Genomic DNA, 24683 nt, shown 5'->3' with positions numbered 1-24683 from the left:
TATGTGACAGCGGGCAGAGAAATGACTGATTGGGGATGTTTATAAATATAGGAAGTGAGCTGCTTGTGGCATCCAATAGAGGGGGTTAGCAAAATGAAGACAGATGGCGGCCGATTAGCTCTCACATTCTTTTATGGCTGCCAATCCACGCAGAGAGCTCCAGGGTTCAACTTCATCACACAAGCCTCCCAGTTGGGCCCTCCAGGTACGCTATGGACCGGCTCCACCTCCTGGCTCCACATAGAACTACAACGGGCTTAAGAACGACTTCTTCAACTGACAGCAGGAAAATGAGTGCAGCACAGCCATTCCAAAGATGGCACTGATGCATTGGAACGGCAGCCAAAATCCTGGGATTTACTCAACTGTTTTATGGTAGTTTTCATTAAAATGTAGGATGCTCTGCTTGGGAAAAGATTTTAAAGACCCTTATCTAGCCCAACTCTTTAAGCAATGCTAAAATGCCCTCTCTCTGTGCCCCGCCCATGGCAAATGTGTCCTTTTCCGGGGGGAAGCTTCCATCTTTGGCATCTCATTGACTTTGAATTTCAGAATTAAAGTTCATTTCCCAGAACTCCCACCCTGTGGTCCTTGGCAGCTTATTGAGCAGGAATGAGGCATTCTTCTTTTCTTCTTTTCTTAAGAAGACAGCTCTGCAAATATTTAAAGAATGTCTCATGTTCGTGTGTGGGCATATCTTTAGTTTTCTCAAAAGAGCACTGCCAGCCCTATTGCTCTTTGTTCACACAACACGCACTCTTGTTGCTTTACCATCCTGACCAAGATGGGCCATTTCCAACCTTTGAAAGTGTGGTGCAATGATTAGCATTGTGCTCTGGGTATTGTCTGACTGGTTCACAGAAATACAGCACACATGAATGTCATTGTCTTATGAAATATAAAAGGGAGCGGGTACTTGACTCTTGTAACTTGCAGGAAACTGGCAATCAGTAAACCAGTATTCTCCCATCCCCATCTTCCTTTTCCAGCCTGCTAAAACTAAACTCTTCTTCAATCTATTAGCCTCTTCCTAATTTCCAGCCTCTGTGCTCCATTGCCCCTCAGAGCACGGTCCAGAGCGGAAACTGTCCATCATGGTTTCCACCTGTTTCTGTCTCTACACTCAAGCCTGCTCTCAAACACAAGAGATTTAAAGTGAGCTAGCCCAACACTTCAGGCTCTCCATCAATTGTTAGCTTGACTCGGACTTTGCATTTCCTTTGATGGCTTACATTTTAGTCCCCAAATTTAGTGTGCTCCTTGTTATGCAGTTCTGGTTATGGGTTTCCTGTCTTACTTCTTTGACTGTCTTCCTAAGCTTCCAGGTCTTCAGATCTCTGGCATAGGCTGTTCTGATTTAATCCTACCAACCTCTTTTCCAAAGAAGTAACATGCCTTGTCCTTCCTCCTCAATCAAGCTGCATACCTAGTGAAGAGCAGTCATGATAATAAATACTTCATATGCATTATTGAACTGGATCTGCACAAGAATGCTACCAGGTAAGTAGCTACAAATATACCTCCATTTTACAGATATAGAAATTGAGTCACAGAGGAATTAAGTAACTTGCCTAAAAGTACACAGTTGGTAAGCAGCAAAGTCAGCATGTAACCTCACACAATCTGAATATAGAGCCTGGGCCCTTAAAAACCATACACTATGGTCTCATGATGAACATATTGAGAGAGAATGAGTGATGAGTTAGTGTACGTACCTGGTCCCTGTCACCACTCACAGCCTGAAATGACTACCACCTCTGACCCACCACCCTTTCCTGCAGCCATGTTCTTTAGAATCCATGTTCCTGACGTGCTGGCCTTTCTCCCAGTCCCATCCTCCAGTGATCAAATCAACCTAAAGGACTCTTAGAAAGAGCCCTTACTTCCTGCAGTTAGCTAGACCATGCCTGAATCTAATACAGGATACGGCATGAACCTATATGAAAATAATTTACTCTTTGAACTTAATTATAAGATATTGGATTTTTTCCCTGTTAAATTTCATCATTTTAGATTTGGACCATTTCTCCAGCCCGACAATATCTTTCTGGATTCAATAAATTTGCTTTTCCTCCCAATTTCATGTCTTCTGCAAATTTGATGTGTCATTTCTATGTCTTCATCCGAGTTGCTGATGGAAACGTTTATGTCCTGTGTATCCTGGCAGCCCACTGCTTGACATCAATCAATTAGTTTTTCAGCACCTATTGACTATAGTTCTTCATCCAGTTACTAATATACCTAATTTTGCTAGCATTCAACATGAATTTCTTCATCATTCCGGTAAAACTATTACAAAAGGCCTTGTAAAATGCATTCCTGAAATACTAATTCACTATGCCTACTTCCTTTCCCTGGAAAATATCAGCAAAGTAGGAACTAAGGTTTGTCTGACATGACCTAATAGTAATAAATCTGAGATGGTAGGAAATCACTATTAATCCACACTGTGCATTGTGAGAGTCTAAAGAAAACTCCATGCCTACAATGCATTGATTTCTAAACCATCTCCTATGGAGCCCTAGATTTCCTTAGAGGTGCTTCAAAGGCCACTACAGGGACTGAGGGAAATGGAGCCGGCACAACCCAGCTCCTTCATTCCAAACACTCCACTATTTTGTGTATTATAATAATGTTTCATTTTATAGCCTTCTTGAAAAAGTAAGGCACAAAATATAATTTGAAAACTGCTGCTTTAAAGAAAGAAAGCAATCAATCTGTCTAGATTTGTGCTATATTTGATTGTGTGATATTGACTGGTGCTTGGGACACTCACTTCGTTAATGAAATCGAGACACCATTGCCCACATTTGTCCTGTGTCTCACAGAAGTGCTATAAGAGTTGATAGATAGCCTTAGGACAGAGCGACTAAGCAAGTCCATTATTGAAATGCACACTTCCAAATGCCCAAAAGAATCCTTGTCGTTTTATTCCCAGCGATCTGCTCAGAGGATGTTTCCCCATCCCGAAACATTTATTGAATGCCTCCTAGCTACAACATATTTTGAAACACATGATTTCTTCAACCTCTACAACAATCTTAATGAGGGAAATGTGATTATTCTTGTTTACCAAAGAGGAAGTTGATGCTAAAATCAGGTTAATAAATGGTTTACAATCACACAGTCAGTAATCAAAAGAGCCAAAATTCAAACTCAGGTTTGATTGATCCCAAAGTCCTTGAAATTTGTCTTTATATCTCATGGCCTTATATAATTATCAGTGTATTGGGAGCTAATATTTCTGGTGTTTACAAAGAGCTAGGCCCTGTGCTATGTTTTTACAAGGATTATCTTATTTAATCTCACAATAACCATACTATTGGCGATATTATTATGCCTGATTTTGTAGATGCAGATGCAGAGCTTCCCCAGGGGCGCACAGAGAGAAATCAGCAAAGCTAAAAGTCCAATCCATATAACCTGACTCCAGAGACTCTGCTGTTAGCAATCGGGTTATGATTCATATCAGGGCTCATATTATTATCAGACCTGACACAGGCAGGTACTCATTGCCCATTCTTGGAGGAGTCTTGTATCTGTTCCCATGAGCTCTCCTGCATGAATGTACTGTTAGAGATTATCTTTTATTTTGAATAGAAATTGTCTTTTGTTTAAATGGAAGCACTCTTCTTCGGCTGTTAAAGTTTTGGTGTGAAGTAGAACCTCTCCAAGGTGCCTAGGTGAGAGTAGAACATTGAAAGAGAGGAGTAGAAAAACAAGTTATCTTTGATGATCTTAGAAGTGAAGAAAAAGGCAAAAGCTCAGTCAATGGGTGGAGGCAGGTCTGGGCCACAGCCTTAGGAAGTATGGGGCAGGACAGTACAATAGGAGGGGAGAGCAAGCGAGCTTTACCTTCAGCCTATTTGCAATGGACTAATCCTAGGTTTTTTGAAAGAAGACCTACTCAAATATTGACATCCTGCTGTTTCCTCTCGTCTTTTTCCAACTGTGCTGAAGAATAGTTGAAAGTGGTGCAAGCCTGTAGAATATGTAGCCAATGTGAACAGAACCATGCTCTGAAGTAGGATGGTTTCAGTGGTATAGCTGTTACTTGTGGTCTGGGTCTGGCTCTCTCCCTTTTCTAATTGGCAGGAGCAGAGAGGAAGGAAGGGAACAAGAATCACAATGTCTCCCTCCTTCCAGCCCATCTTCTAGGTACCGTGTCTGAGGCTGGCTTTCTGCCGACATATATTTCTATTGCCTACTGAACACGAAGGAAGATAACAGTCCTGAATGGCATCAGACAAGGAATTAAATGAAATTTTAACACTGGTAATGTAAAATGCATTGCACTTCTCCTCCTTTTAGAGTATATTTGCCACTTGAGATAATTTGGCTGGAATCCACAGGGTACGCAGCCAGCCAGGAGAGAACGAGAGCATAAAGGGACCAGAGAGTGGATATTAGTAAGAGAGAAATGTGATCCAAGGGATAGCCTATGCAAAACTTCCTGCACCTGAAACTCTTTCGGAATTGGAGAAGTTTAAGCATTGTTGTTATTGTTGCCTCTCCCCACCCTGCTCCAGTGATTGCTTTTGGATACCATTAAACTGTTTTCTTGAAGATAACCAGCTAAACCATAGGAAGGAATTGGATGAAAGTAGGAGGAACAAGCTGGGAGTTATAGAAAGATAGGTTTCAAGTCTGAACTCTGAAAGTTATAGTGATCTGACAATAAAACAAAGTATGTCATTAAATATGTTATTCAGTTAGAATGTACTACTTTATATTATTTTATTTTTCTCATATGCCCTATTAGAAAGAGCAGTGCTGAGCATCTCTATATGGTGTGTACTATGATATAGCATATAGTCCTTGTGTTCTAGAAACATTTCAACTAGAAAGGAAAATAAAATATGTCCATATACCCAAACACATACACTGTAAGAACACTTTTTTAAAAAAAGGTTTAATGTAATAGTGGACTCCCTGTTGTTTAAACTGTGTCTGTATAAAAGCCTGTTAGCCTTCTCATAATGTAACAATGTTTTTCTTCTTGTATGCAGGCCTTCTCAGAGCTTTTATATGCCAAAGTCTATTGTGAATCATTCAGAGGAAGATAGGTGCCCAGCAATTTCATAAACTGCTGAACTATAGAGCCCTCTTCCTCCTTTTACTTAAAGAACCATCCAAAAGAACTGTTTTTCTGGGCATTTTGGGAAAGCATGCTGAATAGGGTATTCTTGCACCAAGCACAGATTAAAATAGATACTATCTAAGGTCTCTCTCAAGCCTGAGAGAACTCTTGCCAGGGATCTCTCTGGAGAAGGGCAGATAACCAGGAGGCAGATAACCAGAAGGGCAGATAACTGTTGCTATTCAAATACCTCCAGCTCCCAGGATCTCTCAGGGGCAGTATTAGGGAAAAGAGAGAGACTCTTTCCTCCTCTCTACTAAGAGACCCAAGCTCACTGACTATGAGGCTGCTTCTAATGCAAATTTGGGGAAGGAGAGGAGACTTTCTAGGAGGGTTACTATGGATTCTTTTACAAAGTTGAGGTTCCTCCTCTTCCTTCTATTCTGATGTCCTCCTTTTGCCATCTCTTTCTCCTTCACCCAGGAAACTCTGGGACTTGTATCAACTATCAGTCATAGGAAGGGATCCTAGAAAATAATAAGTAAATATAAATACTCTCATGTGTGCACACACATGGACATGTGCACACCCAATAACAGACACACACATGCTCTAGTTTGCATTTCTTGGATCTACAAATGTGGTTCAGTGGGTATACTGCAGGCATAGACTCTGAAGTTCCCTCGGACAAAACACATCGCTATCCAGGTCTCGGTATATAAAATAGAGAATATGAGCAATCTTTTTTCTCTAGGATGCTGAAAGAATTCGAGAGTGGTGGACATGAAATGGCTTTAAATTATAGTGTATGGATACTTGAGATTGCTTTTGACTCATGTTTCACTAAACAGAGTGGGGGATGCAATGATGTCATTTCCCAAATTTTAGTCACCATTGGTTCACCTATAACTATAAAGAATAAATTTAATATTTCAAGATTACTTGGATTTCAAAAGTCTGAGCTAGACTTGTATCTCCAAGTACTTCATAGAACCTTTGCATAACCCAGAAACATACACTGGACATTGAGCTTCCCATAACCTTATATTTGAATTTAGTCCTAACACTCATATTCTAGAGCCATGAGAAGCAATAAAAAGGCTGCATTAAAGAAGAAGGAAGAAAACACACAGGCCTTCATCATCTAAGCTAGCATGATCTGCTGTGCTGTCCTCTGACCAGACCATGTCTGGTGGTTCAAGGAGGAAACCTCTGGAATTTAAATGTTCCAGGTAGAAAATATTTCTAATACTTTCAAAGAAAATCACAGAAAGAGGCAAGCTCATTCTCATCAGCAAGCCCCCAAGATGATTGAGTATCATCAGGTTCTGATTCTTTAAGAAACAAGCCCCCAACCATTACTGGGTATTACCCTGATTCAAGAGAGATCAGGAGGCAGAAAAATGCTGGCAAGAGAGGCTTTCTATTGGCTAAAACAACCTCTCCTTTTCTTTCTAGCCTCTCCCTGACAATCCTAGAAGAGGGAACTGTTTTGGAAGAAGAGAACTTGGCAGAACTCTACCAGCCTGTGAGAGGTATTAATCTACAGGTAAGACTTTCAGGAAAAGCAGAAATTTTGTTTCAACTCAACAATCAGAGGAAGTTATTTTCAATTGAATTGAGCCCTAACCTTCTGGTTGGGAGTCCCTGCCTTCATTTCCTTGCCATTTGAAAACACCACACAGGCTAATTTATATTGGCTTCCTACTGTGAGGCACTTTATATGAAACATTTCATTGGTTCCTTTCTATAGTTCTGAAAGGCAGAGAATTTTCAAATGAGCAAACTGAGGCTCAGGGATGCAATGATATATTAGCAGAGCCAGGATGTAAAGCCTGGATTTCCTGGTTCCAAAGTCACTCTCTCATGGGTCAAATTTTCTTTTGAGGAATGATAAAAAAAAAAAAAAAACACCTTTGCTCCAGACAGAAGGCTGGAATTTACCAGTGGATCTCAAACCCTCTCGCAGCTGATCACAGGGCTGTTTGTTGCCCCCTGATCCTGTTTATGGTTCCCACGTCCTGAGAAGAAGAGGGAGTACAAAGGTGTAGTGGTATCTCCCTGCTCATCTCCAGCCAAAATTTTTATGGGGTCCCAAGCCCCCTCTCCCCACCCCCCACGTTGTCTCTGGAGGCTGTGGAGAAGTGACAAGTAGATAAATAGGAGGCGACAACGGGGCTATGCACTCTCAGCCAGGTTTCTGACTATGTGCCAAGAGCCTGCTTCTCATTCCACGTGTGTCGGGGCACGTTCTTCATCAGCAGAAGAGTTGGATATCTTGAAACACTGAAGTTTTCATCTCCTCTTGATTGGGCTCTACAGCAGTTTAAAAAGCCTCTGACTGAAAGTGAGAATCATGTCACACCTTAATAGTCTCATTTCTAGGACGACAGGGGCTTTTTAAACTCCCTGAGCCTTGGTGGGGATGTCTGAGCTGCTTGCTTTGTTTGTCTCCCGTGCATTTCTATTCAGGGAGCTGTCTCTGAGAAGTCTTTCTTTGAGTGCACAGTCATCCAAAGGGAAAGAGAAACATGCTTTACATGAACATTAGTGGCAGCTGAAATTTGTCACACTGAAGATCAAAAAGCACAGCCAGGTAAAGGAAGACAAAGGGGAAAAAAGCAGGAATGGGGGAAATAGGAATACCCACACTGGATGAAGGGGCTGCAATGGGAGTGATGGCATTTCAGGTTTGGCTCTTATCCATCTGAAGAAAAACGGACAATAGTTTTTTGGAAATCAAATGTGTTCAATTGCTCTGTGTGTCAGAAGGATCCTTAGTTCTGGGAGGGGGCTCTTGGGATGTACTCACTGTGAGCCTGAGAGCCAGGCTGCCCCATATATTAGGGTACCTCTGACTTGTCTGCCTCCTAGGGAAATCCTGGGGCCAGAGTGTCCTTTATGAGAGAGAAGAGATACTCTCATATGTCCCCATATGTCTGCACACCAGAAGGCACACATTCAGACATTTACCAGTAAGCCAAACACATTGGGTGTGGCTACATGTACGTGCCTTTATGTACATCGATATGTGTTTATGAAATCAGTTGGCATCAGTCTAATTCATTTCAAATGGGCCAACTAGTCTCCGATTGTTTTTTAAGACTTCTCAGCTTGCTCTACACCAACCAAAACAGGAAGCTGGCATTGTGGAAGAACATTGGAAGACAAACTTCACTTATTTCATATATACTTGCTTTTTCCCAAAGCCAAAAAGTAGCCTCTCTGCACTGAGGCATGCTTGTGACCTAGTTCTGGAAGGCTGAGTCCTGTGTTGCTTTAATTAAATAGTACAGGATTCAGAGGGCAGCCTCCTGTGCTGTGGGATCAGCGAAAATAGAGGAATCAGTCCCCCTTGTCTTTCCATGCTGCATTCGTTAACAAAGAACATAAACAGGAGACCAGAATCACCTCCCTGGAATGCAGCATGGTTTCTCCTGCCCAGCATTTTCTTCTGATGGTGGTCCCAAGAGACATCATGTGGGCGGAATCAGCTGTCCCAAATATCTTGGTTCCCATCAATAACTAATTACAGAGCTTTCCTCCCAGAATTGAATCTTTGCAGGAGTGAAGTGCTAAGAATATGCATGGACTTGGGAGTGAAGTTTAGGTTTGTCTCCAGTGAGATGACCTTGAGCAAGATGCTCAAACTTCCTTAAAAGCCTCGGCGTCCTCTTGGGCAAATTAAAACAGGCATAATACCTACTCTGCAGGACTTTCCTTAATTCATATTAATATATGTAAACCATCAGGTATAGTGCTTGGAGCCACTGCAATGTCGCATCATCCAGGATAAGCTTCCAGACCAAGAAAGGAACTCCTATTGCACTATTGATTCCACCCCGCTTCCCAGCATCTATCACAAACATGGTTAATTAGTTACCTAATAGTTAATACTTATTGAGCACTTTATGTGTGACAGGCATTGTTTGAAGCACTTAACTTTTTATGACAACCCAGTGAGGTGCTGCTATTATCTCCATTTTACACATGAATAATTTGAGCCACAGAACAGCTAAGTAACTTGCCCAAGGCCACACAGCAGAACTGGGACTTAGCCCAGTCTGATTTCAAAGCCATTGCTCCACAGTGCACTTCTGTTCAGCCTTATTCACTTCTTTAGTGGCTGTCTTCTCTGTTCCCTTGGACATTCTTGGGAAGCAGGGATTGGATTGCTCTTATTCATTTATGAGTCTGCAGTGCCGGGCACATAATAAGCAATCCCGTTCATTGAATCAATAGTTATTATTTTTAAATTATTATTTCCTGTGCGTAAAGGACTCTACAAATTCATAACCTACTAAGTCACTCCCTTAAATTTGTCCTAAATGCATTTCATTCAAGGTTTATATGGCACTTCTGGGTTTTAAATTTTTTTCAGAATTTGTAAATAAGTTCAGCTCACTCTACTCGTTAGGCGTAATAGGCTGCCTGCTCAATGTCCACTTTCTACCCTGAAGGGTCTGAATAAACTTTAATCAGCAACCCAGTGTGCCTGATCAATCATTTCGTCTGCTTTCCCATGGACGGCTTCAGGGTGGCTTTGTTTTCGCTGCAGCATGCTCAGGAGGGGTGAGGTGAGGCTGGGGCTCGGCTTGAGTGGGGAGAAGAATGCCACTGGAATCAAGGCAGAGAGGCTCTTCTTCAATCAAAAGGGGGGCATTGGCTCAGGAATGAGGGCCAGGCAAACTTAGGGGCTTCCTCTCTGTGTCCTGCACCCTAACTCAGTCCTGCTCACATTGCTTTGAGTCCTGCACTGGCCTGATCCCTCTCACATTGATGCTCGCCCTTCAGATCTTCAAAGAACTCAGTCTTGTTTCTTTCGGGCTTGGCTCCCAAGTCATCTCTTCTGAGGGGCCTTTCCTGACTTCCTGTCCAGAGGAGGCCTTCTCTTCCCAGTCCCTCTTGATCCTTCACCCTTCTCAGTTTGCTCTACTACACTTGACACTAAGGATATCTTATTTATTTCTGCATCTGTGTGTTTATGTTTAACCATGTTGTTCATTTCATTCACAGCTGTGGTCTTGTGCTCAAAAGATATATAACATGTAATAGACACACACTAATTGGTGGCAGAATGCATGAAGTAATTATTTACATACCTAGATCTGTCCCAGCAGGTGAGATCCTAGAGATAAGGGTCGTGGGTGATTCATCTTTGTCAGCCTTGCATCTAGCATGCCTCAAGTTCAATGAATGCATCAAGAAAGGAGTGAATGAATAACTAAAATTTTGAGTTTTTTTTTTCACAATGGGGATGTGAGAAAAGGCAGTGGTGAGCTGGATGGAAAACAGACATTCCCGTCTCTAGAAAGGAGTTGGTGACCAGAGATGGAACCAGAGAATAAATGGGGCTTCCGGAAACTGAGTGAAGAGTGTAATATGAGGAAGTGATAGTTTTTCAAAGTAAGGTCACAGGAATACCCACTGCAGAATTTCCTGAGATCTTGTGACACTGCTAATTATGATGAATGGAATGAAAGCTTCTGAGGTTCAGGTCCAAGAATCTGCACTTTGAATAACTTTCGGGTGATTCTTTGCACTTTGCAGTTAGAGAAGCATGGGGTTAGAAGACTTGAGAACAAAGATCAGAAGGAAGAGTGAGACAGACTCAATGACATCTGAGAAGAAGTCAAGGATTAACAAAAAAAGAATCCGAGATAGGAAGTTGAGCTCTGGAGCCCCACAGCTGCCCTGTGCAGAACACGGCTAACCAGAGGCTTCGCTAGGTCTACGGAGGACAGAGGTTGAAGCTGGGAAGTGTGGACCCAGAGGCTGAACTAAGAAGGCCTAGGTTTCTTGGTTCTAGAAAAGTGAGAGAGAGGACAACCTGAATCTACACGTATAAATAAGAAGAAATTTCAGCAAAAGACAGTGGAAAAAAGAGTGGAAAAAAGGATGGATCTTGAAAACATCGTGCTTAGTGAAAGAAACCAGACATAAAGGACCACACATTGTCTGAATCCACCTATATGAAATGTCCAGAATAGACATTAATATTTATTAGTACATTCATTCAGTCAATAGTTATTGAGCACTATATGCTATGACAGCACCTTTGTCGCTATAAATGTTTGTGAGAATTTGAGTTTCTGGGAACTAGATGATGTTCCATCTCCCCAACCACTCAGCAATGGTGGTGCTATTCTTCTCATTGTGATGGACAAATGAGATGGATCCAGGTCGCATCTTTGCGAAGTTATTTACGACAGAAACATCAGCATTTACACAACTGAATTAATAAAGGATCACATTTCCACTTGGAATTATTATCATTTCTAAAATAAAGAAAACTTTTTTTATGTTTTGAGTGAATTTGATTACTTATGAAATGAAAAGACTAATAGAACTGGCTTTAAACAGTAGCACTTCCAATAAGAGTTTTTGACGCTTTTGGAGACAGAGTTCTTTCAAGTGTCTCTGACCAGACTCCAGGTCTTTCCTAAGCCCCCTACATCAGCCTGCTCCTTCCCTGAGCCCCCAGGCCACCTTTCTGGTAATGGGGACACGACCTGCTTTTTACTAAGATAGACAGGAGCAGAGTATAAAGCCTTCCTTTCAAACCCGGCCCATCACTCCAGCTTAGCCCTATCTTCCCAATCCCTTGCTTAGCTCTGCCTACTTTGAAGACAAAATTTCAGGTGAGCCATTTTTCTAAATCTAAAATGTGGGCTTTCTCTGAGGAACTGCTCTCACTTGCACTTCTAAAGTCTCTTCCATTCAAGGTAGTACCTGGGTGGACTTCTAATCACAGGTAATTGATATTCTACTGAGCATCTTCGAAAAATAATCTGCAAACAAGAAGCTGCAGGCTATAGAAGTCTCTCTTTTCCTCTCTCCTTTCTCTCCTTCTCCTTTTTTTTAAAAAAAGACATGGCTTACAGCTTAATAAAAATGCAACCTGAGCGAGAGCAGGAAACCTTAGCACTTTGCCCAACAATATTATCATTTTAAGGGTTTTATTAATCAGTTTAAAGTGTGCCATATTTGGCTAAGAGGTACAAGGTACTTTCCCTGCTGAAAAGATTGTCCTTGTATTTCAGGAGTTGGCATGATTGGCTCAATTAACGGAATGGCCAGGAAGAAAGGGTCAGCCTTGGAAAGCTCAAGACTCACACTGTGTATGTGATGAGATGAGCAGCACTTTGGCTGTCTTGCTGCATTTGCATTGTGTCCAGCATGTACACACACAGACACCACATGCACACACTCACACACACCACAAGCAAGCACACCAAGACTCTCTTCTGGAGAAAGCAGCATAAAGACAAAGTAAAGAAGTTCCTAATTTGTTTTTATCTCCTTTCTGTTAAGGAATACATTCTGCAAGGAAGATTTACTAGCTTGCAAGAACAGACAAATGCATCTGTCAGTTTAGCAGCATTATTTGAGCTCAATCATCGAGGCGCTGGAGGAGTCCCCTAAATGTTTAATTTCTTCCAGCATCGTGAGCGCTGTGATAGGTAGGTCTTATCATGATCGCATTGACTGCACAAAATGAGACATGGTATGGAGCGGTTTTGTTGAAAGGAAAGACATTAAAAGCACACACCAGGAACCCATTTAAAAGGTTTCTAATAATATCATCTTATATCGACACCACATTTTCATTTCTAACCACTTCGGTCTTGGTGTGTACACACAGATTACTCATCCTCCTCTAAAATGCAGTATTTTCTAGCTTGGGGCAACCAGACTGAAGGTAGAACAAAGGTAAGATTTCCTGAGTGTGCAGATTGGTTGCCATAAGAATCAAAATTTCCCCTTGAGAATATTGACCAACAGAGCAGTCACTACAGTATGTATGCAGTTTTGCTGGAACAGCAATTCTAGACAATTGCAGCAAGATGCACTGGACCACATTCATCAGAAGTTACATACAGATTCTCTACAGGGACTCAGAGCTCTATATAGATTTCTCAGTTTTTTTTAGCACATATGCTAAACAAATCAAATGTATGATCATTTTTGCTCTGAAAATGTTGAACATAGAGACACACATTTATTCATTAAATATCTATTGAGTGCCAACTAAGGACCAGGCACTATTCTCAAGATGCTTCTTGACTAGAAGAAGAAGGAGCCATGAAAACATAGATGTTCTACCCAGTAGGGAGCATAGTAATGATTGAGTTACCCACAAGGTTCAGAGGTGACACACAGGAAGAAGTGACCCACTCCAAATGGAAAGGGAGGAGGGTCAGGAATTCAACCCAGAAACTTCACCGAGGAGAAGCTCTACCTGTGACAAAAACATTGGTTGTATTTTTTCAGATAGGAGGTGGAGTTAATGCCATTCCAGGCAGAGGGGCAAGCAGAAATAAAGGCGTGAAAGAATGGAATGTGACATATTTAGGAAGCCACTGGTGTTTCATTAAACCAGGAGGTAGACTTTGAGGCAAGAAGCAACTGGAGTGAGATGAAAAATCAGCTTAAAGATGTCCAGAGGGGGCAGTGCTGGGAATAAGCGCAACAGTCGATGTGCAGCAATCAGATATCTCCTAAGCACTCAGAATTATTTTCTTTCTCACCCGCTTGTCATCTCACAAACATGTGAGACCTGAGAAGCACCAGAGCTGGTATATATCCTCCAGAGTGTCACACATTGTGGTGGTACAAGTCACAGGTACTAGGAATCCAACAAAGAACAGATTGCTGTGGCCTGGGTAATTCATACATGGAGTGTCTTAAAGAAAGGCAATAATTTAGGTGACAGAAAAAAGATGTGTGTGTGTGTGTGTGTGTGTGTGTGTGTACATCCATGTGTGTGTTTGAGTGTGATGTAACTGTATGTGAGTGTGTATGTGGTAAGAATATTCCTGAAAAGAGGAATGTGGGAAGACTTAGAGAGGAAAATGGGTTTTAAAGTCAAGGGGTGTGGCATAGAACTAGCTGCACCAGGATGAAAGAAAGAGCAAGTGAAAAGTTATTTTTCAGTTCCTCAGTTTCTTCCTCAGTAAACTGAAGTGAACCCTAACCTTCAAATTCCAAAAGCACATGCAGAAACAAGGCTATAAACTGCTGAGAGAAAAAGCCTTCCACAAAATGCTGCTCCTGGCTCTGAACCTAACAGCACAATTACAGTATTGCTAGAGAAATGCAGACTAATTTGACTTTCTGGATAGCCCAAGGTTATAAGGTCAAGGCAAACCTGGGGAGCAAGAATGTATCTGTCCCTCAGTAATATAGCAATGTGAGCACTTGCAGGTTTTTACTGAGAAATATAGAAGTCCTGGAAGTTTGCTGGAGGAGCTGATGAGACTCTTAGCTTGGGAAGCCAGGACATCCATTAAGCCCCACTGACAGAAAAAAAGGAAGGAAGAAAATGACTGCCAATGCCTCACACTTTTTTTTATTCCTGTGGAAAACACGGGCCATTGTCTTGTGGGAGAGGGTTCATTTGACATAGTAAATTAGTTTGATGCTTTTCATAGAGAAAGTGCACAGTTATTTGAAATCAATCCAAAGATATCGTATGAAGTCATGTTTCTTAAAAATAGTTGGCATTTGGCTTCTATGTTGAGCCAAAGGAAGTGCTGGGAACTGGAGGAATGGCTGTTGTAAAGGACAGTTGGTGGAACTCAGTTCTGGGGCAAGGACTCCTCAGCACAGGGAAATCAAAAGCACATTCAGCAGAGGTATCTCCCTGGCCCACCCAGCCTAACACCTTGACCCTGTGGAGAGAGAGAGAGAAGAACAGGAACAGGGCAAGGGGCACAAAGAGAAGATACACAGAAAAGATAGCAAAATATAAAGATTTTCTTGCAGTCTTTCCCAGAGAGAGGCAGCTGGGACTTCAAAGTAGACGATGGCGTCCTTGACAAATGGATTCCCCCCCGCTTTCTCCATTACCTGAAAAATTACTTGGAGTCAAAATTAATATTTTTTCAGAAAAGAAATAATAATTAGCCTCAATGGCAAAATTGGAGTTAAGGATCCAGTGATATAATAATAGTAATTTGTACTCAGATGGATTCTTTCAAGCAAAGGTCTTGGAAGCTTTGCCAAACTTTAATTAATTAAGCCTTACAGATTCCCCCCCAGGAGGCAGGTAGTTATTATCTCAGCTTTCCAGATGTGGAAACTGAGTCTCAAGGAAGTAAAAGTGATTTGCTCAAAGTCACTCTGGAAATGACAAGTAAGATAGAGACTGAAATTGCAAAATCTGCCCTGTGCCCAGAGTTGGAGGAGCTTTCTGCAGCTTCTCTCTTTGGAGCTGGAGAGGCCAGGTCTGCAGAGGTGTGTGAGAAAATGGCTGGTTGGTGCCTAATGCATATACAAGACTAAGAGAATTCCAGTTCACTAAGCACATTTCAAGTGACAGGGGAACCCAGTGCCTCTCTGCCTCCTCAAACTATCTGTTTTCATTTGCAAGATTGACTAGGTAGAGCGCTGCTAAAATTTGGAAATGAACAGGAAATGGTTAGGAAAGATATGATTACAAAATATTCTAGAGAGAAAGCTCCATGTAATACTTTTCATGAAATTATTTATACCTAATCTCTATGTAGACCTTAGAAGTGAGAAACACAATAGAAACGGACGGCGAAGATGAATTTTAGATGAGGGAAGGAGGGCCCTCAAAGAGGTCTCCTGTGTGCCCGCTGAATCTCCTGATTTCATTCACCATGAAATTCTCTCAGGTCTGCCTGGCCTCCTTCAGAATTTGGTGGGAAAGTTGTTTGTACCAAGAGCAGCAGAAGCCAGTGCTTCTCTGCCTCCATGCCTGGTTTAGTGGCTGACAAATACCATCAGCAAATTCCCCACCCTCTCCTCCACCCTCCTGTCTTGGATGCTGCTGACATATTTTGATGTTTCCTCGTGAGATTATACTTCACATAATGAATTTGATTCTTCAATTCTTTCTCTCTTTCCTCAAATTTCTGCAGTTTCTGGGAGTTTATCTGCTGCAAGATGAATCGGCCAGAGACTTCTGGTGCATCTCTCTTTACACTTCACCTCCCCCTACTATAGATGAGAAATAGACTTTTCCCTCATCCATCATAAGTCAGCATGACAGGGCTGTCGTTCCCCAGGCTGGGCCCGCTGTATCATCCTTCTCTCTGTCCTGCTTCAGTGCATGGCCTGCTTTCTTGGCAACATCAGGACCTTTATAAAAGACTTTAAATTGTAGTAAAACCAGACCAAAAAATTTAAAAAAATAATAACAAGAGGGAGAAAAATAAATTTTAAAAATAATGTAAGAGAAAACTATTTTCAATTTTTTTTTCTCGGTGGACTATCCTCTCTTTAAATAGAATATTGTGAAACTCTAATAAACCCAGTCTTTTTCCTGACATGTTATCAATCTTAGAACATTTCTAGAGGGTAAAGGGTAAATCCGATTTGCCTGATTTTACACTTTGGGAAAATGAGACAAAAGGAGGTGAAGAAGAGAGGTTGTAATGGAAGGCCAAAGGAATTAGGAGAAGGAAAGCAAGAAGCAATGTAGTAATAGCCCTTGTGTGATAGGAAGGATGAATATAAGTAGGGGACTGACAGATTGTTCTATGACTCCGCCTCCTGCCCGTCCCCCAATGGGAAATGAAGGAATAAAAATAGATTCAGATTTTAACAGAGGAAAAAGTCATTTGTGATGTTGAAGAAAAAGGTCGCTGGACTACAGTCAGGTGACCTATGTCCTAGGCCAAGCTCAAATGGAAATGGCTGAAATGAACTTAGATAAGCTTTTAGCCTTTGTGTGGGTGGAAGGGCAGGAGGCTGTTTCTCATGTCTAAAATGAGGGGTTTGTCTAGAAGAATCCCTCTCTAAATACTAAGATTTTTAGATTTTATTAACAACAGGATTCTGGACATTAAAATTTACCAAGAGAGTTAAGGAAAGCTGTTAAATTGAAAGTTTTTAAAATCGATGTAAGCATTCATTTTGAGAAGATTTTGATGAAGGATTCTCTACAATCTAGGACAAGCTCTGAGTGAGCCTAGCTGGTCAGCTAGCAGCCATCGTGTGACCGAAACAGTAGCAAGTCTTCCCTTTACCAGGCCAGGGGCAGGGGAACAGGCATCTAGAACTGTCAGCAAACCCTCTGGTAGTTCAATCAAGAGTGGTCCCTCTATTCTCATAGATGCTATGAAAATAGTGACTAATACTAAGGAGCCTCTGCCAATTTTGAGACAGTTACACAGCTAGGCTGCAGTTCCACTGAAAAGATTGGGTTGTGGAAGATACTCTGAGGTCTTCAGTTAAGTGAGTGGTCACAGTTTTTGTGCTTGATTTGGTCAATGCCACAGCGAGTTCATGAATGTCCAATCTACTATCCTATCACTCTTTAATTCATGGATAGCATAGGCTGGGTGAACCTTTGATTCCAAATGTTATTGAAAGATTTAATTAAGCATCATTTGAAATATTTGAATGGAAATTGTCACATTAGTCATAATTATTATCCATTTTCTTTAAACATAGGGCCAACTGCTAAGCTGTTAGGCACAAGCATGGAAATTACAAAAATATTCAAATATCCATTATCTGAGACTCTGTTTGCCAAGCATCCTATGTAATCAGGGTAAGCCTGCTGGAACAGATGGGCCTTACACTGTGCCCTGTAAACCAGGAAACTTGGACATGCTAGGAACGAGTGAATCAAAGTGCCAAATGTTGCTGCTGTCACAAAGAACTCATTTTCTACTCGGCAAAAAACTGACTGAGCTTGTTCTTTCAAAGATCTCAAGTTTCCCACCTGCAGCAAGTCCTCTGACTTCTCCAGTGCTGTACCAGAAAGGCCAACATTTGAAATTCCTGAGAGACTAAGGCCCAGGGTCGAATTGCATGTGGCCAGGAATCATGGAACTGTCAGCATAACTTTAAGAAGGCTGTTCAAAGCTGCTAATGCAGGTGCTTAAAGATAGAAAATGTGCCTTCATTTCAACTTTATATTTATGAGTAGTTTACAGAAAGCTTTTCAGCCACAGGAAACAAAATTGGTAAACATAGTAAGTAATAGATTCAACAAATACCGCTAAGGATAAAGAACTAATTTACATTTAATGAGACAGAGATTGTTTATTAAATAAGAAATGGTTTTGTTTATGAAGATGGCCTTAAAGGCTTTTCAGGGAGAATACATTTAGCATTAACTATAGCTTTTCATATTCAAAAGATGTGACTCGTGGAAAGGGGGAAGGGAAGAAACAGCAGATTGAAGGAAGAATGTGAGAAGCTGATAACTTCTTCTGGAATATAGGGCACTGAACGAAAATTTAATGGAAAATAAATTCCACAAAAGGTACCTTTCCTTGGATATTATACCACTTGTTGACTTCACATTACTGATTTTTTTAAAAAATGGCATGATTACTAGAGAATTTATGGCATGTTGGAACGTGTATTCTGGCCTTGACCCTGTATAATGGATTTTTGAATCAAAATTTCTGTGACTGTTTGCACCTATGGGGATATAGGTTAGTTGTAGCTATCTCTGTAATTTTTAATTGCAGAAAGCCTGGGGCTCTCCATGTAGAAAACTGGAAAACTCTCTAGACTTCCATGAAAGGTAAGACCAAGCAAACAGCATGACAGAATAGCAAAATGGCTTCAATCTATGATCTGCAAAGACCAGCTGAATCACAGGATTTGTCTGAGACTTAAAGCTGCAACATCTCTTAAAGACATATGGTATAGTAATTGTACTTAATCATTTTGCGGGGGGCGGGGGAGTGGGGAGGTAATCATTATTTAACTTGCTGTTTCATGTCTTAAATAACACCATATGCAGAGTCAAAACACCTGAATTCGATCCACTAGCTACCTGTGGCAGAAAGTTATAGTTTTTATCAATATATTCTTATCTTCTTGTTTTAATATAGCTAGTCTAAATGCAGTTATGTCTGCATTTGAAACTGTTCTGACCAGCAGGATGACAACAGAAGTTATGTGTACCACTTTTAGGTCACGTCTTTAGAAGGAATGAATGTGTGATTCCCTTATTCCCATATTCCTCCCTACCGTTTGGGTTTTAGATGTGATTGTAAGTGCTGAAGCAGCTATCAGGATCATTCTACCAGTCCCAGACTATCTACCTACTTAAAATAAAAAGAAAAAATTATTTCTACCTTTATTAAGCCACTGTATTTCTAGTTACCTTATTAAAGCATCTTAGCTTATATCTTGACTAATCCAGAACTAATGGCCTTTGAAACTAAGACATTATTTTACACATTTTGCCTCTATTTTTAAACACAACTGTCTTAAGGGTCATAACTATATCTAATAAATTAGACTGTGAGGCAAACATACCATACTCTTCCCATAGATATTAAGGAGAAGTCTAAGAGAAAAGGATAGGGGAAGCAAAGCAGTATCCTTAAATGTAAAACAAAAACAAACAAACAAAAAAGCCTGTTTATTGCTTTACCAGAGAACAGTGAAGAGACACATGATTGAAATACTAGGAGTAGTTGACAGACCTTTTTGGTGTAACATGAAGAACATTGTAATAGACACATGTTCCACTAAAGAAAATACCAAAAAAAAAAAAAACAGTTTTAGAACAGGCCTTTGGGTACATGACTGTAAACTTACAAAAATTAAGATTGGCTCATCAAGAGAAATCCAAGTCAACCAGAAGAAATGCTGGTTATGTGAAACAAACAAACAAACAAAAGCAGTCTTAATTTTTGCTATTTTTACATACCCTAATATGTATTTCATAATTACCCTTTCAATTATATTTTGAATTTATTTTTATTAAGAAAATCTTCAAACATTAAAAAAAATGATCAAATAAACCCCATACATCCATTATTTGTATTGAGCAATTATTGCAATTTTTTTCACATTTTCTTATTTATATTTTTTTATTTCTTTTCATCTTTATTCTTTAGTTTTTAAGCATAAGTCACATGCAAGTAGAATAGTATATCAGAAACCTGAATTCTTCCTTCTACAGACTTAAGTTCTAGTGGGTGTTTGCACAGACACTCAGAAATCCAAAGAGGACGGGAAATGCATCCCTTCCCTTCAGATTTACCACTGTCCTCATAATGACATGAAAATTATGTCCAGTGATCCTGATGACACTTGGCCGAATTTCCAATACCATACTCTTCAGGCCATGGAAGGGGCAACTTGAATATTAGGATACTGGCAACCCTGATGTCAAATGATATTCTAAACATTTCAAGGAATCTTCTTGGAACTGTTTGAATAATGGGATGGACATACACATACAATAAAGGAAGTCCTGGCGACTTGAAAACAAACCACACTTGCAGTTCTGAGGCAAAAAAAAAAAAAAGAGGCAGCTGAGGCTTTTAGACTAATACAACCAGTAGCATTTTTAGACAAAATTCTGAGGTTGAGAATAGAATTCTCTGACCTTTGATTCTCTGACAATCTGAATATGCATGGGCTAGTAGTAGGACAGTTACAGATATTTTCAGTCCCTGTGTCTTAAGCTCACCAGAATGGGTCTGTCAAATGTGCAGGTAGAGACGAAAGAGTCAGGTGCTAGATGGGCTAGCACCAGGAGAGGCCACAGGAGCCAGCCTTGGTGTTGCTCCCAAGGCAGCAAGTAGAGAGACTAAGCAAAAAAAAAAAAAAAAAAGAGCAACTATCAGCCCAGTCTAGTCCCATCTCCCTACATAGAATAGTTTCTGTTTCTAAGTGGCTAGAGTCAGAGGGTAAATTCTCAGTATATAAAGGCTCAGAAAGTTCTTTAGGAGGTTCTTGTTTGTGTATGGCAGATCTAAACAGAACATATCAATGGAGGACAGGAGAAGATGGGGCTTTATTGAAGGTGTCACTTTTTTTTCAGTGACTTTGAGGTAGAATTTTTAGGTAGCAGCAGTGGTACCAGCTCTAAGTGCTAAGCATCATGCTGTAAAGTGAGTTATGTGTTGGGATCTAGGGCTTAGCTCTGTTGGTATTCTAGTCTTAAGCTGACATTTAATATTTGTTCATATATACAGATTTAATAGGCCAATACTCATTGCCACCCCTCATCCCTACCTTCAGCACCCTGTCCCACCACCTCACCTGACCTAACCCCATCATTGAAGTCCAAGAAATGTCTAATCAGTTAGGCACAATTGAATTAGCAACGGAGTCCTCTACATTCAGGGAGGTGACAGTCTAAAGCAAAGACACGTATTATGTGACACATAATGGTAATAAACCATGATTATGTTATTTTAAAACTGTCTTCCAGGTAGAAGTAAGATAAATCTACTATTGGTTTTAGGTCACAAAGCCCAGGCTTCCTGAAGGAAGAGGGCTTTATGGGCATTACAAGGTTGGAAGATCCTGACGCTATAATTCAGTCATGATGATGGAAGGAACAAAATCTCCTACACATCTACAAAAAAAAAAAAAAAGACTCTTGTCTTTACTTACTGTACTTCCAAAGGAGGAGCTTAAGCACAACGAGGTGAAGTGGCTTTCATAAGGTCAGGAGTCAATAAGATGGAGGTCATGGTGAGAATCCTCTGAATCTCACTCTCTGTTTTCATCTCTCTGAGCCAAGTTACCCAATTCAGAAAAAAATCATTGGCTGTAGAGCATGCCTCAATCACAGAGACATACGAAACAACATAAGTTACTCTAAGCAGAGCTTCTTCTTTTCTCTTCAAGATAAGTGGCTTAGGATAAGATTCCTCAAAATATTTGTTTTAAGAAGAGTGGTCAGGGCAGCAGCATCGTGGGCCTGATTCTACCATCTTCTGTAGCCTCTCCTGATGCTCTATACACCTTAGCCTGTCCTCACCTGCCCCACCCCGCCATCCATACCTGCACTTATTCTCACACACACGTCTAGAGCCACAAAGCACACTCCGAGGGCTCCAGCCATGCCCTGCTTCCCTTCCTGGGGAACCCCAGAAAATCAATCAATCAATCAATCATCAATCAATCAATCAATCAATCAATCAATATTTACATCAAAATACTAGAAAGAACTGCCCTTGACTGGCATGACAGACTGATTTATAAAAAATAAGTTACAAATTACTTGAAACTTCCCTTTGCAGTCACATACACTTGCACACAATCATGCACACTCCAAGAATGTATAACTTTTCCCATCATTAATATTCTACTCCAGAACAGTATCATTATAAGTGATGATGATAGCTAACATTTATAGCATGGTCTTCTAAGATCTATCTATCTATCACATAAATATGATAAATATAGATAGGTATTTTTTTCACTTAATTTTTAAAAATCCCTATGAGATGTGTCATTTGTATAATCTTTTTCACAGAAGAGGATGTTAGGGCACAGAGTTAGATTATTATGCCCAAGGACTGACAAATTGTAAGCAGCCAAACTAGAATTTAAAACCATGTACTCTGACTTATCCATTAAATACCATTTCCAGTAAGAGTGTAATCTGAAGTATTAAATGATAATACTCTGCCTTTAATGTAATCTATACATAAATTGTTTTCATAAATTTATAGCAATTGATAATATTCTGTCTACCTGCTTCACACTTTTTTTGGGGTGGGGAACAAGGTGGTAGTGACTTTGTTCGTTTTAATGGCCTAAACCTTGATGTGGGAAGGTGACTTGGAGATCAGATATCAGTAAGAGGTTACATCAGAGGAATCCTGGTTTTTAATTTTGCCATGTTTATTCATTTCCACTTTTGTTTCCAATCTTCCATCTCTGTTTGCCTGCTGCCTTCAGCTCCAAGGGTATGTCACCAACTATGACAGCTCTCAGGACAGAAACTTTCATCTACAAGATGCTGAACCATCATTTTCTGACAAAAACAAGAGGCTTTCCTTTGACCCTGTTCTCTTGGAGGATGGTTAACCTCCTCTTGAGGCAATCAGTCATCAACAGAGGTAACTCCTCTGCTCCTTTTCCATGAAATTCTTCCTTGTTTGCTACTGTGGGGTCTGGGGTTAGGGCCTCAAAGTGCACTGTCACTCCTTGGCATAAAAAATGTTTTGTTAAGTCAGTTCCCTAGAGAAGTGGCTGCTCTGGGGAAGAAATACTATCAGAGAGAGCATCCTATGACCCATGAGGTTGTCTGATAAAGGAAAGTGAAGGCAGAGACATGGACCTTTCCTGCCTGGACAAGAACTAGAAATATTCCTCTCCCCAGACACCATCCGAAAACCAAAGCTGACAATTTGGCTGGAACCAACTGATAAAAGTGTGGAAAGAGCCCCTCAAAATGCTCCTGGACTGTTCTGTGCTTTACTCACTCCTAATCTGCCTATAAATGGTATATCACAGGCTGAAAACTTCAGGAATATATAGGTAATTTTGAACTATTAGTTAATGCTTCTGTACCAAAGGGCTCTGTTCTATAATCCATTTCATCACCAAGAAAAGACCCGGGGAACTACTAAAGGATTTCTAAGATTTTCATCTTTAGAAGACTGTCTCCAATATAGATTTAATCATTAAGACCAAATGACCATCCTGTTTGATGGAATTTTGCTCAATTTATCTTGTATTTCTCCCTAAGAACAATCCCCTCAAACAAATGAACAAACAAAATGGCAGGAGGTATAAGTTGCCTTTGATATACGTTCAGAACAGAGTTGCATTTATTTTATGTTATGACATGTATGGAATTAGCTGTCTTTAATATATAGACTTAGAAAATGCATGACTATGTAAAAGACCAGGTTCTATTGTCTTGCTAAGCTGGTCACCCAGAGACACCCAGAGTGGCTTAATTAGAAAGAGCAGTTGGGGCAGATGTCATGCAATCAACAGCTTCCACTACCCAAACAGGAGGAGAGCTGGGAGACAGTGCCCTTCAGAAGGCAAAGCAGTGGTTGGGTTTTTCTAAAAAATAAGGATAAAAAAGGGCCAGGTGATTAAAAACAAACAAACAAACTAACGAACAAAAAAACTTGTTGAAACCTAATTTCTCTTGATATAATAGCAAAGTAGTGTTAATATGTAACTTAATCCTGGAGATTCTTTTGCTTCTTGTTTATGAATTATCCAAGGTAGCAGTCCAAAGCAATGGTAAAAACAGGAGAAATTAGTAGAATGGAGAGTTAAGAAGTAGCATCCTATCTTCTTTATATTCATCAGTTGTTCCTTTGTAGATGTGTGTGTATGTGTTTACACTTGTGTGTGTTCAGGTGTGTGTTTGAAGGTAACCTAGTAAACTTTGTATATGAAAAAAGAGTATTTGTAGCAATACCTGTTTATAAATTGTTGTATCACTGAGGATCTTAATCTTATCTGCCAAAAGTCATAGTAAGTAAATGCGTTTGCTCAACAACTGATATGCCATTAAATATTGGAAGAACTTAGCTTCTTCAAGGCATGCCTCAAGGCTCAAACTATCACATGGTCATCGTACAAGTCATTTATTGTTCATTCATTCAGTCAGTAACTTTTATTAATATCATACTTTGTGTTAAGCATTGTCCTAGGATAAAGCCGTTGAGAAGATCACATGATCTGAAAGGGAGACAGATATGTCAACACATAATGGCTAAGGAGCCCATGAAGTAACAAAATAAAACTAAGTCCAAGCTATTCACACAGTAAAAAGAAAGGGAAAATCAACTCTTGCAAGATTTAAAGGCAGAAAGAGAAGCATCCATAGAGGAGGTATCGTTTAATTTGGGCCTTGAACAATTGACAAATAAGTGGAATCGACAAA

General features: G+C 40.3%; 1 protein-coding gene across 4 annotated transcripts in view; it reads right to left on the bottom strand.

The window, feature by feature from the left end:
• Positions 1-24683, bottom strand: part of NTM (neurotrimin) — a 902803-nt gene that overhangs the window by 712975 nt on the left and 165145 nt on the right. The window lies entirely within an intron of this gene.

This window comes from Pteropus medius, unplaced genomic scaffold (genome assembly GCF_902729225.1).
Source record: "Pteropus medius unplaced genomic scaffold, Ma_sr-lr_union100, whole genome shotgun sequence".
Classification (NCBI taxonomy): Eukaryota; Metazoa; Chordata; class Mammalia; order Chiroptera; family Pteropodidae; genus Pteropus; species Pteropus medius.
Note: the sequence above shows the minus strand (reverse complement) of the source record. Positions and strands in the feature narration are given on the sequence as shown.